The following is an 11,633-nucleotide window of genomic DNA, read 5'->3' as shown; positions in this document are numbered from 1 at the left end:
GGTTTGTGAATTGTGACAGGCTAAATGTATTAAAAAAAATACTGTAAAGCTCAACCAATGTTAATAATTTTTATTAGTCAAACTATAAGAGTTAAAAAAAAAATGGCTTTCCTCAATAAAACAATTTATTATTTTAAAGAAGGCATTTTTTTACAAAGTAGTAATTTGGGGAAGGTCACTTAATTTTCAGAATACATCAACAATATTTCTTACAATTGGCAGTCTAATTTATCTATTGATTTTTTTTTCATGCATTGTCAAGACAAGTAATGTCTTTTCACTATCTATTAAATCAAATTTGTATTCCTTTTAATATAATCATTTTCATGAACAACTAGCAAATAATTTTCTTCATGACACGTATGAAACGAGCTTGCACGTTGACGAAATTTTGATTTTTTTTTTCTTTTCATCAGGATATCATTTCTATTATTCTTTCTATATGTGTGATTTAATTTTCTTTGAGATCACATGCTTAGACAAATCTCACATCTGGTCTTGTTTATCGCCCAATAATTCAGCATCTAATTATTAGACCGCATCATTTGCGGCACTTCGCCGCAAACTTAAAAAAAATTCAAACTGTAAATATTCTTTACGGCCCGATCGACCGTTAGAATTTTGAAACCGTACATATTCATATGGAGAATATGTTGAATGGTTCCGATCGACCGTTAGTATTTTGAAAATAAAAATATTAATCCGTATTACAGACCAACCCGTGATATGCATATTACCATAGACTCACAAAACATATTTATATACAAGAAAAGAGAAAAAAAAACATATTTATATATAACTTGAGAAATGATTATAGAAAGTATAGATGCTGATATGCATAAATTATTCTTAGTAAAATCCTTCTAATAATTAGACTATTAACTATTAACGTAGGATGGCTAGGGGACAACCTAGGAGACCACTCGCAGCCGACCTGGTTGATGAGCGCATTCCCGAAAATAGCAAGGACCATTTCAGTTTTTTATTATGGATGCCTCACGATGAGCACCGAGTCTCATAAGCATCTAAAGAGGTACTTGATTACTTCTTTTTTTTTGTAAGTTTAAATTTTGTTGAGTTTTCGTATTTTTAGGTTTTCATGTTGTTTACTTTTTTCAACGCAGAGTGAGGCATTTATAACTACCAGTAGTCGGCATTATGACATGCAGTACTACACGTTGATGGAGCCGTATCTGCAAAATTTGGGGGTGCAACATTTGGTCGATATTCTAGAGTCGGAGAGTAAGGCCATTAACGTGTCCCTCATTGCAGGACTAGTGGAGCGATGGCGCCCCGAGACGCATACGTTTCACTTACCTTTTGGAGAGATGACAGTGACTCTCCAGGATGTCAGTGCTCTATGGGGTCTGCCTATCCAGGGCGTGCCCGTTAGTGGCATATTTGACCCCACAGATCCATAGGACATCACGATTAATTACATGCTCGCAAAGTTGTTGAGAGCGGAGCCCAACACACGCGGCAATGGGGGGAAGTCCAAGTACTGTCTGGACAAGACGAAGCTGTGAGCTATGTTTGCGAGAGGTCTGGGTCGAGATTCCTCTCAGCTCGAGATTGAGAGGTACTCATACAAACTATTCGTATTACATTTATTTTGTACTCTGTTTCATGTGGAAAAATGAGTTGCTCTGTAATTTCGATATTACATATACACACGGGGATTCGTGATGGACCTATTTGGTTCTGTCATGTTTGCTGATTCAAGTGGTGATACCATCCCGATAATGTATCTAGAGCTGCTGCGAGACCTTCAGCCGTCGAGCTACAGGTATAACTTGGGTGGGGCTGTCCTAGCACATCTTTACTCCAACTTGTGCCATGGTTGCAAGGTCAGTATGTTATTTTTGTCTTATTTTAATTATCTACTTGGTCATGCACTTGCTGTCTTATTTTAATTATTTAACTTAACCCTGACGGCTAATATTCTTCAAATTATAGCGGAAAACTAAGCAAATCTACGGGCCGATACTACTACTGCAACATTGGTCATGGTCACGGCTACCGGTGGGGGTACCTGAGCCGAACAAGGATCCATGGGGAGAGCCCGACAGTGGAAATCGATCGGTATTTGGCATGAAATGGTACGGACATCACTTGTACAAGGACAACCCTCACGGAAAGACAGCAGGTATCAGGTTGGTCCGATCTCAGATTCAGAGTCTGGGTGAGACGTAGGTCATTTGGACTCCGTACCATGAGCTATACACTGAGGGGAGGCTGTCGCAGATTGTAGCGGATGACCATGAGATGTGGCTCTACAGGGGTCCGCTGGTGTGCTTCTGGATAGTGGTGCTGATAGTGGAGCACCACTATCCAGACCGGGTCCTCCGTCAGTTTGATTTTCCTCCACTCATCCCCGCATATCCAGAAGTCCCGAGATCTGTGATCATGAGTCTACACGGGTAATTTATGTTCTTTTTATCATTTTTGTACTTAACATTATTTCTTGGCTTTAAATTGCAACTAACATATTAATTACAGGATAAGACACGCTAATCACTATCATAGAGATTGGAGTGAGTATCACATGGAGCAAGGTAATTAGCAGGAACACTAATTACCGTTGTAAGGTTAGTATGTGGATTAAAAGATGGTTAAGTTTTACAAACCACCTGACACGAGATGTCATTTTAATCACATAGATACATGTTCTAGGAACATGGTATTTGACAGACCCCGAATGAAACATTAAATAGAATTGTGTTCGTGTCATTTATGTTTTCATTCAGTGATTGGTTCTAAAGTATGAGGTATTTATCGTTCCCACTGAGAAATATGTATGTGTGATTGTTATCTAACGCTGTCCGTAAAAAACAGTCATAACGGTAGCTTTTCCATATGTATAGCTTAGCTGAGGAAGTGATAGTTTACCAAGAATATTATTTGTCCCTCGTATCTCTATACGAACTATAGCATCACTGGGCCCCTTGGTAGAGTTAGATTATCTGCATGCGGTATAATTACAAGAGTAATTATATTTGATAATCTGCTCAAGATCAAGAAAAGATTCAGTTAGCAAGGATGACACACATCTACCTTGAAACTGATCTGATAGCTATGAGACAGAAGAACTGACACAAGTAAATTGTTTACTGGATCGTGATATTGTACAGTACAGCATCATCTGTGTAATTGGATGGTCATGATGTATTCTGCCAGATGCCGCTCATGATTATAGAAGTTAAAACAGTTTTAATTCTATTTACCAACATAACACATATCCTATTGGGTCACACCATATAGGAGTTAATCGGAGAATCTTATTGTGATTGATTATAAATTAGTTATGATCAATAGTAAGATGGTTATAATTAATTATACGTGATATAATTAAATTATAAATGTCATATAAAAATGACAAGCAGAAACAACGGTTAATTTATAAACGTACACGTTACGTTGTATAAAAGTTACCGAAACAACAACCGTAAGAAATATAATTGTTCAGAATAATTATACGAATATTATTTGTATTCGGGCCGAGGGCATTCGGGTCTTTTTAGATTCGTCCTTATCCGCATGGCACGTCATCGATCCTATCCAGATGACACGTCATCAATCCTATCCACATGACACCTCACCCCTTAGGTGGCATGCCTTGTCATAGGGGTATTTTGGTCTTTTTACACCATTTTAGTGGCTATAAATAGAGGGGTGCATGTAGAGAGAAAAACTACTAATTCACTCGTATCGTTTCGTGTCGAAACGAATCGGTATTTTCTCTCTTTCTCGGTTTCTCTCCCAAATAGTGTTTCGGTTGAGAGTTGATATGTCAGTGTATCCATTTGAGCCCACAGCCGCCTCCCCGCATCAGCCGTATCCAGCCAAGGCTCATGATTGGGAGGCATCTGGTAGCGGGACTCAGTCTGACTATGCGTTCCAGTTTGCATATTGCCTATTCCATACCCCACCCCCACCGCCAGCTACCCAGGTTACCGAGCCCGATGATGCATTGAGCAGTGCACTCAGGATGAGTGTACAGGCCGAGCCCGAGGAACTTCATACACCTGCTCGCAGAGCGCAGCACAGAGAACTACAGTGGAATGACTGGCATGAACGAAATTTCAGCAGGGAAAATAGGGGCCAAGCACCTGACTGATATAGCCCTTCAAATTACCGTTGAGTTTAGTTCAGTTTAGCTATGTTATGTTTTATTATGTTTTCCTTTAGCGTAGTATTATGTTTTATTATGTTTTGTTCAGTTTAGTTTCATTATATTTTATTATGCTTTGGGTTGAGCTATGTTATATATTGTTATCGTTCTTGGGTAGTATTTAAAAATAACAAAAAACACTACACTAAAAATAAAGAACAACAATACGACAAGTTAAATTGAAGAATAAAATTAAGAACAACAATATGACAAGCTTTAAAAATAACAAAAATAAGAAAGTTAAATAGAATAAGAAAACTAAATGAAACTCCTTCAGCTGTCATCCCATACAAATAAAATTCGTACAAATCTCTAACTTAATAATTCAAACAAATTGAACAACATACTATTTCTTACAATGAGCCTTGAACGTAAATGGAACAAAGTCATCATCCGAGGTTGACGAAGTCGGGTCAGTAACAACAGACGACATGCTAGCCTTAGTCGTAGCCTTAGTCTTAGCATTAGCCGTCTCGACACCAACCTTTTTTCCTCTCAATCCATTATCGTAGGGGTTCTCTACAAAATCATCATCAGATATGTCATTTCGGTTAAAAAATTCATCTATCTGCACACATTTCGGACAGTCTTTTCTAAACTTTTTTCGCAAAAGCTACATCTGCGGTTTTTATTTTCCTCGCTCTTTCCTCGATTATTGCTGTCCATCCTTCTCGTCTATAATTTACAAAATAATAATTAAAAAAAACGTTCATCCATATACAAATAAAGTTCATACAAACCTCAAAATGAAAATTGTTCACAAAATAAAGGTCATCTAATTAAATAAGTTCTCAACACATTGAAATAGACCGCATGTTAAGTTTCTACGACTCCGGAGAAAATGCAATCCCATTAATCGTTCAGATCCCCATGATGATGTGCTCCTTGTAGCTGGTTACACTGCTTCTTCTTGATGGTGTGCTGTACCAGATGGTCCTGCTCCAGATGTGCTCCTTCTAGCTGGTTGCACTGCTTCTTCCTGATGGTGTGCTGTACCAGATGTTCCGGCACCAGATGTGCTCCTTCTTCCAGCTTGAGATGTGACTAGGGCTGCTAATGATTAAGATTCGGCTCAAACTCGACTCGGCTCGTCAATTGTAGCCCAATGATTCGGCTCTTAACTTGGCTCATTTTTGAAAGAAAAGCTCGGCTCGACTCGGCTCATGAAAGAAAAAGCTCGACTCGACTCGGCTCATAAAAGAAAAAGCTCGACTCGGCTCACGAGTCGACTCATATTTTTAATACATGTACATCTTCATTTGCTATGAGGCCTACCTTCATGCTCATGTTTAATTAATTTACATGTAGAGACAAATTTTTTCAAATTTGTAATATATGTATATCTTCATTTGCCATGAGGCCTACCTTCAAATTTTTTCAGATTTCAAATTTTTCAGATTTCAAATTTTTTCAGATTTCAAATTTTTAAAGATTTCAATTTTTTCAGATTTCAAAATTTTTACAGATTTCAAATTTTTTTCAGATTTCCAATTTTTTCAGATTTCAAATTTCAAATTTTACAGATTTCAAAATTTTCAGATTTCAAATTTTTCAGATTTCAAATTTTTTCAGATTTCAAATTTTTTAGATTTCAAATTTTTTTAGATTTCAAATTTTTCAGATTTCAATTTTTTTCAGATTTCAATTTTTTTCAGATTTCAAATTTTTTCATATTTCAAATTTTTTCATATTTCAAATTTTTTTAGAATTCAAATTTTTCAGATTTCAATTTTTTTTAAATTTTTCATATTTCAAATTTTTTTCAGATTTCAAATTTCAAATTTTTCCTTTTTCAAAGTTTTCAACATGTAATATGAGCCGGCATTTTGAAATTATTTTAAAAAAAATGATATTTTTTTCAAATTTCTTTAGATCATTTCTTTAAAAAATAATCGAAGTTTTTCAACATGTAATTTAAAGTCACAAGAATATCTCTATCCCACTTCTATCATTTCTTTAAAAATAATTAAATGATCATTTTTTTAACATGTAATATGAGCCGGCTCACGAGCCGACTCGCGAGCTCGCGAGTCGAGCCGAGCCGAGCTTTTTCTTTCAAAAGTGAGCCGAGTTGAGTTAAGGCATTTTTTAGTTTTGAGTCTGATTCATTATGAAATATTGAGTCGCTAAACTCATTGATTTGCGAGCCGGCTCGACTCATTAGCAGCCCTAGATGTGCCCCTTCTTCGCTGGGTAGTACTTGAAGTCCCTTGCATCCCAACCACCTCTCCTCCTGCCAGTCTTTCTCCCATTGCCTCCCTAAACATCATAGTTGCATTTTCACGGTCAGCTGTACGGCTTCTGGCTGTGCTTCGCCGTGACCCTTGTGATCCAGTTGCCTCGGCCATAACTCGCTAATTTTCTGCTGCATTTGCTGCGTTATGAGCATCTGCATCACAAATATGTTACTTATTAAGTTGTTCAAGATTGGAATGAAATATAATCAACATATTGAATGTTACATACCTCGACTCTGCCTGTCAGTAGTGGAATGGCGAGGACGGTGCCCCTGTCGCCTACCTTGCATTTCATCCATGGTCATTACATGACGGATGTGTTTTCTCCTACCACGCCGTATCCAATATTTGTTTGGCTCAATTTTAGGGGTAGTGAACGTATGCCAATCTTGAGGATTGCCATAAGGAACAAACATGGCATTCCAAGTACTCAGAAGGTAGTCCACCCTATACTGGTGGTCAACAAATAGGTCGGGTGATCAGTTATTATGGCGACAAACAGCTAACACATGAGCGCACGGAATTCCAGTTAATTGGACACCTCTGCATGTACATTCCACTGCTCTGTTGGGCCTGAATGTCACGATATACTGGAACCTTCTGTGAAGAATGAACATGGTTCCATCCTGCGTTTGGAGTACTTGAACATATTCATTTGGGCCCGTGACTTCGTACTTACCTTCGCCATGCGAGTATAGGATGACATCCATTTTTGTGGCTTTCTCCCACTGTTTGGCAAGCTTAACCTGTACCCGTTTGGAGAAAGGCTTTTCTTCATTGCTTTGCTCCATCGCTGCCTGTTGCCACTGAACAAACCACTTATTGCACTTGTAGAATGTCTCCTCCACAAGTGCAGCCACGGGCAACATTCGGCTGTCCTTGAAGACATGTTCAGGGACTCGGAGTCGTTTGTTGTCATGATACCAAATCGATATCCTCCATCACAGGTCTGAAAATTTTTATCAAAATTTGATTGCTCCATGACATCATTAGGTCGTACTTTGCCCACTCTCCTCAAAAAAGCATTACACCTCGGATTTTGCTCCAATATAACAAAGTAAAATTAGACAAAATGCATCTAAAGGAAACAAAAATGATATAAATTAGACAATATTAGACATACCATGGCGAAATCTTCGAACATCTCTTTTAGCCTTCTTGGCTCCTTGTTTGAACCTAGTTCCGTACCATGGGTCCTTCCCACACACCTGGACCAGGTTATCAGCAATGTGTTGGATACAATACCTGTGCACAAAATTATTACTATCACATCCGTAGTCAGGTTTCAATGTAGCTTTGATCCCCTTGTGTTGGTCTGATATGACACATACGAATCTATTAACACCAATCACATTAATCCTAAGCCAGTGTAAGAAAAAACCCCAATTCTCTTCATTCTCCTTATGCACAATTGCAAATGCTAGAGGCAGCAATTGGTTCTCGGCATCATAGCCGCAAGCCATCAAAAGCCTTTCCTCATACCGCCTAGAAAGGAAAGCTGCATCTATACTGATCACCGGCCTCAAGTAATCAAATGCGGTGATGCATGGTCCGTAAGCCCATGCCACGGCACTAAATTCCTGAACACCTTCCTTGACCAGTCCTGTATTTTTATCGATGATCAGAGTGGTCACAAATTGGTGCCTCAAGCCGGGATTCTTGTCACATATCCCGATAAGCAATAGTTTCATAAAATTGTACGACTCCTCCCAACTCCCAAATTGTCAGGCTACTGCAATCTCACGACCTCTCCAAAGTTTGTTGTACTTGGGTGTTATACTGCCAAACTTAATCCTGAAGCAGTGTGCCACACTCCGGATGCTCATAGTAGGGTTTTCCTTAATACCAGACTCAATGATATCTGCGATGATTGATGCCATGAGTTGTGCATGGTCGGTCCTGGTGTACTCAGACGTGCATGTGTGAGGCTTGTCTTGCTCAATTATCATCCATGTCTATTATTTGTTGCTTTTGCCTTCAGTTTGAAACGACAACCCGAAGTGTTGTATATAATTTCCAGCCGGGATCTGTCACTTCTCTTCGTATATATCTCCTGGTTCTTGTCAACATGGTACTCATTATTGATCTTCTTCTTCAGTTGCTTTTTATTTGCAAAGTATTGGCCTTTTGCGAGCTCACTCCTGTATTCAATCTGACGACCATAGTAAGAAACATCTGCTTCTCGAAAAGCAGATGTGTCATTGAAGTTTACGAACGGGTGAGTCTCAAAACGGCCACTTAACGACATATTCTCTCTATTTTGCCTCACAGTGGGCTGTGTGTATTCTTCTTCATCTCCTTCATCATTAATGTCCCAGTCTCCTTCCTCCCATTCAACCCCAGTTTGCAGATTCTCCTCCGGTACCTCGTTCATAAATTCAAATTCCAACTAGTTTGGATCTTCCTGTACTAATGGTGGTCTAGGTGAGGATTTGGTTCAGGCCCAGGTAAGGATGAGGGGTCTCCATACACGGGTATAGGTTGGATAAAAGGTGGAGATTGTACTCGTGGTGGGATAAAAGGTGGAGATTGGGGTGAATTACTGTATATTTTTTGTTCCGGTTCTAATACTAGTATTGGGATAAAAGGAGTGCGTGGTTCATAATTTGGTTGATAATTTTCTGCAGCCGAATTTTGGGCTGAACATCTAGCCCTTGACTCTCTGTGAATTCTTCATGCAAAAACTTCGAATAGAGGATCACCGGACCTCACAATCTTCCTTATCAGGCCTCTCAATGCTCCTTGATCTCCCAATGTGATTCTGACATACTTTCCTTCTTGGAGCATTCAGGTAGGTATTTCTAATTTCCAGTGATTCCTATTATAGCCGCTCGCTTCATAAATAAGCGATTGCAACTCCTCTAATGAGAAATTTTCTTCAACCCGGTACGTATTTACTGCAGGTTTCGAGTAACGTACCCCATATTGGTCAATTATAAACTTCCCTCCAAAATGTACTAAAATTTCAATAGACATGGCCAATAAACTACATTCATAAATGACAAATATTTGGCCAGTTTACTGATTTCAATTGTGAATAGTTGTGAATAGTCGTATATGAACAGTACATACGTACATACACAGTACATAAACAGCCAATACGTGTAGGAACAGTAAATACATATATGAACAGTATATACATATATGAACAGTAATGAACAATAAATACGTATATGAACAGTAAATACATATAGGAACAGTAAATACGTATGTGGAAAGTTACAAAAAAAAAAACCTTATTTAGCAGACTTCTTCTCCTCCTCCTCCTCCTTCCTTCTCCTTCCTCTCTTTCTCTTTCTCTTCTTCCTCTCTTTCTCACTCAGATCCCTATTTATAGTGCCAAAAAAATGGTTAAAAAAAAATTCAAACCGTAAGGAATATTTACGGTTCCAATTTTTAATTCGGGCCGTAAGGAATATTTACGGTTTGAATTTTTTATTGAAACCGTAAATAATATGTACGGTTTGGGCAAAAATAAAATTTTGACAAAAATGTAGGTATTTATAATAAAATATTTATAAATTTGGGTATTTTTAAAAAACTCGACGGGTACGGGGGCGATGTGAGACAGTGGCCAGTAGGAGAGACTGTTATATAATCATAGATTCGGAAAATAGTGCCATCTGTAGTATAATTGGTGTAAATTGAATTTTGTAAATAATTATAAATATTTTTTTATTAATGAAAATTGTAAGATAGGCATAGCTACTTGCTGCTAGCCTTTTCAATCTTAGTGGATTGGATTCTCATTCTCATCTGAACTCGAAACGGGCTCGCAGCCGGCCATTTTTATTAATATCCCTGAAACAAATGTAAATTTTAAAAATGCCCCTGTCCCCAATTTTTTTTTAAAAATGCCCTGACCGCCTGGGCCCAGGGCGGCCCAATATTTCCTGTGAGGCGCCACCCCCTGGGGCGCCCCATAGCACAAGTGAGGCGCCACACAGCAGGGCGCCCCATATTTAATCTGATTTATAAACCCCGTTTTCTGCCTCTGTCACTTCTCGATTTGAGAATTTCGCTCGAGGCGAGAAACTGAGTGAATAGGTATGTTTTTTAATTATAATAATTAGTCATTACTGTAGTTATTTTTTACTGTTGTAATTACTGTAGCGTACTGTACATTTACTGTTGCCTACTGTACATTGACTGTAGCGTACTGTACGTTTACTATAGCAATTTACTTGTACACGCACTGCAGCGTACCGTATATTTACTGTAGCAATTGCTGTACACGTACTATAGCAACATTGTAATTTTTTTAAAAAATTTTTTAATTATTTTTCAATTAGTCATTTATTATTGTACCCATTATTATGTCATGTAATACTTGTAATTTTTTTTTTAATGTAGTTTGTTAAAGAAGAGATGTTAGTTGCACTGTATGTCGGCGGCAAGCTAGAAAGGGATGAAGATGGCGTGCATTACACGAAAGAAGTCGCATTTGGCTTCGAGATTAATGAAAATACCACATTTGAGGAACTGAAGGAGCTAATATACGAAAAGACATCTCTAAACCCCAACAGGTATGAAATAGAATTGGCTACACGGATTGACAACTCACGTGTGGGGGGTAGACCTTACTTTGTTAAGTTTCCAATAACATATGCCAATTTGTGGAGAGTTGTGTATACTCAATTTGTGGCTTGTGGGGTCCCGGTGATGGACATATATTCGAAGAGGGTTCCCCGGACGAGGGCTGGACCTTCAAGTTTGGCTGGGGCGGGACCTTCAGGTTATGAAAATTCGGGTTATGACAACCAGGGGTACCACCAGCACTCACCTTATGACAACCAAGGGTACCACCAGCACTTCCCTTATGACCACCAGGAGTACCACCAGCAATCCCCTTATGACAACCAGGAATATCACCAGCAGTCCCCTTATGACAGCTAGAGGTACCACAGCCCCGGTTATGACAACCAACGGGTCCGAGTCGCTGAATGCAGTATTCAAGCAGAGCCGGATGTTGCCTGTGGCTGCAGTTGTAGAGGACGCATTCTACAAGTTAAATGCCTGGTTTCAGGAACGGCGTGCTAAGGCCGCAGAATTAATAAGGATAAACCAGTCATTTTTCAACAAGGGTGGAGGACAAACTAAGACGACACAGGGACAAAGGTGCAACTATGACCGTGATCCCGATGGGTAATGATGGAACAGAATTCGAAGTGCAAAATCCAAATGAGTACGTTCCTACTAGCCGTAAACCAGATGGGACTATGGCG

General features: G+C 38.8%; 1 long non-coding RNA gene across 1 annotated transcript; it reads left to right on the top strand.

Annotated features, from left to right (window-relative positions):
* Positions 1-1,666: 1,666 nt before the first annotated feature.
* LOC144543721 (uncharacterized) lies at positions 1,667-2,553 on the top strand. Its single transcript, XR_013508047.1, has 3 exons — positions 1,667-1,847; positions 1,957-2,420; positions 2,500-2,553. It is a non-coding gene; the product is annotated as an uncharacterized LOC144543721 (long non-coding RNA).
* The last annotated feature ends 9,080 nt before the right edge of the window (positions 2,554-11,633 follow it).

Source organism: Carex rostrata, chromosome 25 (genome assembly GCF_964058835.1).
Source record: "Carex rostrata chromosome 25, lpCarRost1.2, whole genome shotgun sequence".
Lineage (NCBI taxonomy): Eukaryota > Viridiplantae > Streptophyta > Magnoliopsida > Poales > Cyperaceae > Carex > Carex rostrata.
This window is presented reverse-complemented; position numbering and strand designations above follow the sequence as displayed.